The sequence below is a fragment of the Mercenaria mercenaria genome, unplaced genomic scaffold, assembly GCF_021730395.1.
Source record: "Mercenaria mercenaria strain notata unplaced genomic scaffold, MADL_Memer_1 contig_2040, whole genome shotgun sequence".
Classification (NCBI taxonomy): Eukaryota; Metazoa; Mollusca; class Bivalvia; order Venerida; family Veneridae; genus Mercenaria; species Mercenaria mercenaria.
This window is the reverse complement of record NW_026460071.1, coordinates 14095-22618: the sequence shown is the minus strand read 5'-3', so window position 1 is coordinate 22618 and position 8524 is coordinate 14095. Positions and strand designations below refer to the sequence as shown.

Genomic DNA, 8524 nt, shown 5'->3' with positions numbered 1-8524 from the left:
TCATAAATTTGACCTCTAGAGTGTTAACAAGCTTTTCTCTTGATTTGACCTGGTGACCTAGTTTTTGACCCCACTTGACCCAGATTTGAATCTGATCTATGGATCATTAATTTTAACATTCTGACCAAGTTTCATGAAGATATAGTCTTAAATGTGACCTCTACAGTGTTAACAAGCTTTTCCTTTGATTTGACTTGGTGACCTAGTTTTTGATTCAAGATGACCCAACATCAAATGTGTCCAAGATTTTATTGAGGGTAACATTCTGACCAAGTTTCATAAAGATTGTGACCTCTAGAGTGTTAACAGTCAAATTGTTGACGACGGACGGACACAGGGCGATCACAAACGTTCACCTTGAGCACTTTGTGCTCAGGTGAGCTAAATGCTAGAGTTGTCACAGGAGTGACGAATTATACCCCCACAATATGGCCTTATCAAAGAACTAAGCCAATAACAAAGCAGCATTTTCTTGAGCTATTAGTTTCATGATCCTCCGCCCAATTGTTCTCAAGTTGTTGTATGGAAAAGGTTTAAATGTTCCGGGTCATCCTGACCTTTGGAACTCTAAATCAATACAGGTAATCTGCTGGTCAAGACCAACCTTGTGCTAAATTTTGTGTTTCTCATCCCAAGCATCCTGAAGTTATTGTCCAAAAATCGTTTTAAAGAACCTTTATTTATTTTGTTGAATTTAACATCACACCGACACAGGATAGGTCATATGGCGACTTTCCAGTTTTAATGGTGGAGGAAGACCCCAGGTGCCCCTCCGTGCATCATTTTAAAGAACCGAGTCAGTGTGACCTTGACCTGTGACCTACTGACCTCAACATCATTAAGGGTCACCTGCTGGTCATAATCAACCTCCCTAACAATTTTCATGATCCTAGGCTCAAGCATTCTCAAGTTATAATCTGAAAAACATTTCACTGTTTTGCCTTATTGTGACCTTGACCTACTGACCTCAAAATAAAACTTGACCTGTATTTCATGATGTGACACCTGTGTACCAAACTTTATCATCCTAGGCTCAAGGTCTCAAGTTATCATTCGGAAACGGTTCAACTGTTCAAAATCACTGTGACCTTGACCTTTGATCTACTGACCTCAAATTCAAACAACCTGTATTTTATCATGTTACACCTGTGTTACAAAAGCTATGATCCCAGGCCAAAGCGTTTGCAAGTTATCTTGACCTTTGACCTACTGACCCCAAAGTCGAACTTGACCTGTAACTATGTACCAAAAAATATTTAAATCGGTCAAGCTTTTCATGAGTTATCATCTGGAAGCCATGAAAACCTACTGACTGAAAGACAGACAAGCTTACTACATGGGGGTATAACAGAACATTCTCTTTAAAATCTCATGAAAAATATGAGAACTAGATGCCCATGGGCAATATGTCAAGCCCGCCAGCTGTCAAAAGGACTGGGAGTTGTGCATGACACTCCTTGTCTCATTGAGGCAAACATTTATGCCAAATAAAAGAGATTGCAAAAAGTTACAATATAAGTTATTTACAGTAACAACAAAGGAACGTAAAATTAAAAAAAAAAATAAATTAAATTTTTTTTTTTTTAAATTCACACAAAAATCCGCACCAGCAGAGATAGGTCAAAATACACCTGAAAATTGGATGTAACATGCATGTTGTACTACAGAAAAGTGGTCTTGATTTTTCCCTACGACCAGTAATAAACAAGTTACAAATGTAAGCTATTTTATAATTTATAGTAACAACGAAGTAATACTAGGATCTTATGCATAACACTCCGTCGCATGATGATGAACAATTGTGCCAAGTTACATCAAAATCCCTCTATGCATCAAAAAGAAATGCTCCAGACAAAGTCATTCTTGTATCTGACTTTTGACCTCTAAAGTGTGACCTTGACCTTAGACCTGGTTCTTCCGCATGACACTCTGTCTCATGGTGGTGAACATTTGTGCCAAGTTACATCAAAGTCCCTCCATACGTGAAGAAGAAATGCTCCAGACAAGGTTGTCATTCTTGTATCCTTCGACCTCTAAGTGTGACCTTGACCTTAGACCTAGGGACCTGGTTCTTGCGCATGACACTCCATCTCATGATGGTGAACAATTGTGCCAAGTTACATCAAAATCCCTCGAAGCATGAAGAAGAAATGCTCCGGACAAAGTCATTTTTGAATTTGACCTTTGACCTGTAAGTGTGATCTTGACCTTTGAGATAGGAACCTGGGGCTTGCACATGACACTCCGTCTCACTGAGATTAACATTCATACCATATATAAACAAGATTGCTCCATGCATGTCCAAATTATGGTCCGGACAAACAAATCCGGACGGACGCACGCACGCACATACACCGAATAGACATTTGGACAACTATGTCTTCGCTTCCGCAAGCGGGCTCGACAATAACAAAACCAATGTGATAATCACATTATCTCTTAAAGTAACAGAGCTTAGTCAAACACTGCTGTTCTCAAAATATATTTAGTTTCTAAATAAATCCTGAATTCCTATCCTTAAAAGTTTTTTTTTTTTATTAAAGTTCCCTTGTTCTTCTGTCTTTTTATATTTTCTGGTGTTTCTTTCTTGCTTTTCAAGTATACTGGATTTGTTGACCTTCCATTTTGTAGCTGCCTGCTCTCAAGAAGTGAACCTGTAAAACAGAAATCAAATATTGTAAATTGATAAAAAGAGACCCCAACCAACTTTCATAAAGATCCCATGAAAATTGTGACCTATAGAGTGGTCACAAGCAAAAGTTTACCGACCCACGGACGGACGACGGAAGTCGCGCTATCACAAAAGCTCACCTTGTCACTTTGTGACAGGTGAGCTAAAAAATCAATATCTGAGAACCGCTTCCTGCGGTAACACTAAAATGTAAATAAAACTAAACCATTTGTTGATGTGATTTTTGGGAAATGTTACCTTGCATTTTGGGATGTTGGGGAAAAAATGCAATATTTTTGGATTGGGAAGTGGCCGAATATAAAGATGAAAAGCCCTGCCGGCTAACAATTTCTGACAAGAAATCATTTTCAAAGTTTTTCTTTTCGGTGAGTTCTATATGGAATTAAATTTTTTGGGTAATTTTGAAAGAGGACCACCCCATGATCATTCTGTGAAGTTTGGTGTAAATCTGCCCAGTGGTTCTGAAGAAGATTTTTACAAATTGTTGGCACATGACGGATATCAACTCATGTTGTCACCCTGTGACAGGTGATCGAGCTAATAATTGTTTAAATTTGCATACATGTATTAAATTTTATGGTTTTGTCCAGAAATGCTTTATCATCAAGAAAATGAAATGGAGTCTTTACTAAGGTCTAAAAAAATTTATTTCCGGTAACATGCTAAAAAAATTAGGGTAGGTAGGTCGGAAAAACCTTTTCTTTGCATTTTTTAAAATTGTTTTTAGGGAGACTTTTTGGAAATTATTTTTGTGTCAAAAAATGAATACAAATAGGGGCGTTATGCCTCTAGAGCATCAGTAGGTTGATTTATAACATCACTGTCCATGTTTAAAGCATAAAAAGTGCAGTTTTGCAACTTTTTGTCAAAAAGTTGAAAAAAATGTTCTCAAAGACAAAGGCGGACGGACCGTCCATTTAGGGTCGGGCCAAAAATTTATGGTAGGTCAGGATACAGGAAACAGACAAATTTTTTTTACGCCTAATGTTCCTTGGTATTTGATTCTATGCACTGACTCAATCGCAAAAATCTGTTCACACAAATACTACCGGTAATTTGTATACAGTGTATCATGCCTTTTGAATGATTGAAACTGCTTCCCATGGTGCACAGCTGCAACTATATAATAAAGAAAGAGAAAGATAGAAATACCTTATGAGCCGCAAGCAAGTGGTTTCAGTCTGTCAACAAGCACTTTGGAGCAGTACAACAATACTCTGTATAATAGACCAAGATGCCTGAAAATAGTGAAAGGTGAGCAAATTAAGAAAACATGGACAACCAGCTGTTTTGAAATTTCAAAGGTCTAAGAGCTAACATCCTTTTTGCAGTTTATCAATTTTCATGCCAATAAGATGACCCCAATTATATCATTGGCATGGCGGGAGAAATTTGTTAAATAAAACTTTTTTAATGAAAATAAAACAGTAGCAAATTTTGTCAAAATGTAAAATGAAACGAAGTAAATGCCCCGTATGAAAAAATAAGGCGGAATCCGCTCTGAATTAAAGCGTATTAAGGGCGTAATCCTGCTTAAATGGATATTCAAAGGCGGACTATAGGCGGACATGGATTATTCTAAAAATTACGCCTAACAGGAAGGTGGAATTTTTCTTAAATTCTGGTTACTGCTTTTCAGAAAAAGGTGCATTCTCACTAGGCGGAATTCTCAGATAAAATAAGAGGAAATGTTGAACTTAGAAAAAATGGCTTTACTAAGATAAGGCGGAATTTCAGAAGGTGGTAATTGAATATCAATTTATTTGAAATAGGATCACTGTAAGGGTCCAGTGAGTTTATTACATCCAGATGTTGTGACTCCTGTTTAGAGAGAAAGCACTTTCTGAAGGCATTTATACAAGGGATGTTGTTAGTTAAGTTAAGACTAGACTAAGGAGTACATTATATATTTGTGGTAAGTTAGAATTTAATCAATTTACTTCTGTAAACCTTAAGAAATAGCAAATTAAAGTGTAGAGGATTTAATGAACATCTTCCTGTTTAAACCAAATCACTATCTGTTAAAGGTCCAATACTAAGGAAAGTGAACATTTTAATTTCTTTTAAAAAGCACAGAAACTATTTCATTTTATTGGAAAATGAAAGTTGGTATGTAGAAATTTAAAATATATAGCAGTATATGTACAATTATTTTTCTATGAAGTATGAAGAAAGTTAAAAAGACCTGGGGGGTCATTCTGTCGATTCATTGAAATTTCAACATAATACACATACATTTCTTTGAGATCCAAAGACCTTCTGTAAATTTTGACCTGCCACTCTTCATTATTTAGTGTCTTGCCTAAGTCTATGCACTGGCTATGAAAACAATTGCCAACTCACTTTCTCTTAGTAATGGACCTTTAATTACTTACATTTCAAAAGTACATGTAATGTATAGCATTTACAAAGTACATGTAGCAAACAATTTAAATAAGATTTCAAGTCTAAGTTAGTATTTAATTGTTATTATTTTAGTATCGTAATAATTGCCATAATTATAGACATTTTATCACAAAAGTGTGGCACTGGCACCAAATATTAATGATAATTTCAGTATAATAATCAGTAGTTCATGACATGTCCATGCTTATTTAGTGGAGGTTTAATACTTTTTAAATCTTTCAAGAAATGTTGGTATTGTTGTGCATTTTCTTCAAAAATTCTATCATTAAGCCACAGCTGATATATTTGTAAAATTGAAGCTCACAGTCTTATTAATGAATTGTATTTGGCAAAGCAAAATGAATCTAGTGAAATGTGAAAAGCTTCATGCTCAAGATAAATACTAAGGGTACTTTTTTATGTTTTACATAAGGCTGATTTTATTCCGGTCAAGCTTTTCTGGGTATTTTTTCCGCCTAAGCAGAGAATATCCTTAGATGGAATTTTTTCTTGCTTAAACATTTTTACGCCAATTTAGGTGGTTTCCGCCTTACTAACAGGAAAAAATTTGCATATTTCGAGCCCTATTCTCCCTAAGGTCTCCCTAAGGCCGATATTACGCTTAATAGCAATATAAGATGGAAACCGCCGCCTAAAGTATGGGCATACTTTTTCGTACGGGGCGGTTAAAAATTTCAGTTTTGAAAAAAGAAAAGTCACTGTATGAGTAGGTTTGTTTACACGACTGACCAGCCAGAACAGCCAAGCCAAACATTCATAGCTGTCAAGGCTCCACAAAGGCCACGAGTGTGATCGGAGTTTGAAGGGAAGGTTTCCCTCATGAGGGTCTGGAGGGCGATGATCCTTAAAAGCCGGAAACGCCCTCACATAGAAAATTTAGACTTAGATAGATCTGGTTTTGAATAGTCTCCCTCCATGTTTACTTTTTGTGATGTTTATTCATGCGGTAGAAATAACATGTTGCACCGGTGGATGTAAAAGCTGTATTATACGGTATAAAAACACTGTGTCAATGTCACCTTGCATGTTTGATTCAATAATTTTCTACGAAAAAAACAATTGATTGCTTTATTTCTTTAACATGCGTGTGACCTTGAATATAGGCGTGCGAGCGTGATCTAAGGCCGAAATGCGTGTGGCACACGCGCAATGCGTGTGTCTTGACAGGTGTGAATATTACTTTAACCCAGTGAATTCCAGGTACCTTTTTGACTTGGTGGTCTATGACCTTCACTTTGCTCGGTATCATGAAAAGGCAAAAACAGACTGGTAAATCAGCTAGAAGAATCTGTTCTGCCTTCCTCAGTTTAGTATGAACACAGGAGCCGACAAAATGCTACAATTGTTTATTGGTATCTGACGGTCATGATTCATAAACGTATAACTTTAAACGTATTTGAGTATGTGTGCAGTGTACAAAATTCAGATTTCAACTAACCATGCTGGCAACCAGATAGAAAATTTTCCAAGCCTGACACCAATTTCACATGCCCGAACTTAAAGCTGAATTTTGAACCATAAAACAACTGGTCTAGCTCATACCCTCAAAATACTTCATCATATTGTTTGGGACATGCTTGACTGGGGATTCCTAGGAGAACAGGAACTGAATGCATCGGACCAAAAAGTAATGTGAGCGGCTTCAGTTTGCATTTGCAGAGCTCAAATTTAACTTTTCTGACCAACGTACTGCAAATTTTAGCATGTATACGTAGCTTTTTTTTCTTGTTGCTTAATCTGAAATCTACTTGCAAATTTAGACTTTCAATTAAGAATGTTAGAATATCCTAAAAAATCATGCTAGAACATCAATATTGTTTGCACGGTTTTCCTTGGTGTACTATTTTGTGCGTTATAACTCAAAATGACTTTCAAAGTAATTCGGAATGCATCAGTAAACAGTATTACATATATTCCAAAGAAAGATCGAGCCGAATTGCATGTCTGCGCCAAGTTGCGCTTATCAACGCTATCTCGACTGTTGACAATTTGCACGGTGTCAAATGAGTGTGGAATATACGAAACAAACACCAATAGCATAATGTAATGCATTAACACATAATTTTTTGGACTTCAAAAATTATGCGTCATAAAAATCTGAAAAGGGGAAATAATTCTACCAAAACTGAAGGCAACCAAGTTATTTTTATTTTAATTTGTGTCATATGAACAGATGAACCAAGTTTGAAAGAAATATTTTTACTATTTTTCAAAAAATGTTAGTTTTTATGTCGAAAGCCCGATCGGGCAATGTTACCAGCCTGTTTAAAATCTATATTTTTTTCTATAAGCCGATCCGATTCCCTATAATGCTATATTTAGGCCGAGCACAGCTTATCGGCAGAATCATAAGCTCAACTTAATTACTGTGTAAACATGCAGTGAGATAATAATCTAAAAGGCCCATTTCAAATTGATGAATAAATAAAAATGTAAAAAATAAGGAATTTCTATGATTTTTATGGGTGGGGTGTTCGTTTACATTATTATTATACAATGGAAAGTTAGTTACTCACGTTTCTAAAAATGTCAACAGGTCCAACCATGCACATGCTGTAATGGAGTGCCGTCCATATTCTATATAAATGTAAAATAATTCCATTAATCAGTCATGCCTGCAAGTAAAATCACGGATTTCTTTATTTTAAAAATTCAATATAGGCTTAGTAACAAAGAAGTTCAAAGAAACTAAAGTACCGGAAAGGAATTAAATACGATCTGAAAAGTGACACAAAGGTGAATATATTCTCTCATTCCCCGAGCTGAAGAACTCGTTGGAGAATGTTTTTGTTTCCTCAAATTTTCAAAATGTCGGCGCCAGTGTAACGTGTATCCACTCTCACTCTAAATATAAAAATGTTCAAAATGTCGCCGTTTAAAAATGCTACTCAGTATTGAATAAAGCATGTTTGTATCACAAATTATATCAGTGTAGTCACGTTACCGGCTGATTAGCTTCTGGCGCAACAAAATTAACAGCTTACTTTGAATATTCTTTCGAGTCGCAGACATCTTATTGTGCGGATATTGCGTTTCGCCTACTGATCTGACGGACGCTTATCAACATTAACGAAGACTGTGATATCCCGAATTTCATCGGGGTCGTTGCACGCCCATGGTCTAAACCGGAACTCCATATTTTTTTATTTGGATAGTATGTGTTGTTTGGATACTCTCGTATGTTACCGTAGTGGGATTCGATCCCGATTTTCGTCGCTTCGCGACGAAAATCTGTAAGATCGATTCCCTATTACATATTATACGGCTGTCGGACTTTCATGCATTGATAGCTTGATCACACCATCTACTGTAAACCTAGTAATATTCGTGGATACTATATTTCGCGTTTTTCAAAAGGTAGACATTTTCGTGGATACAAATCTTCGCGGAATCATATACATTGCGAATCCCGCGTAAATTAAGTCG

The 8524-nt window shown here is 36.3% G+C and overlaps 1 long non-coding RNA gene across 3 annotated transcripts; it reads right to left on the bottom strand.

Annotated features, from left to right (window-relative positions):
- Window positions 1–2423: 2423 nt before the first annotated feature.
- Window positions 2424–8159, bottom strand: LOC128552098 (uncharacterized). 3 transcript variants are annotated; one of them, XR_008368967.1, is made up of 4 exons: window positions 8083–8159; window positions 7615–7675; window positions 3845–3930; window positions 2424–2654 (listed from the first exon to the last, which is right to left on the bottom strand). It is a non-coding gene; the product is annotated as an uncharacterized LOC128552098 (long non-coding RNA). The 3 variants fall into 3 exon arrangements; XR_008368968.1 differs by lacking the exon at window positions 8083–8159 and adding an exon at window positions 8043–8081; XR_008368969.1 differs by lacking the exon at window positions 8083–8159 and adding an exon at window positions 7796–8022.
- Window positions 8160–8524: the final 365 nt, after the last annotated feature.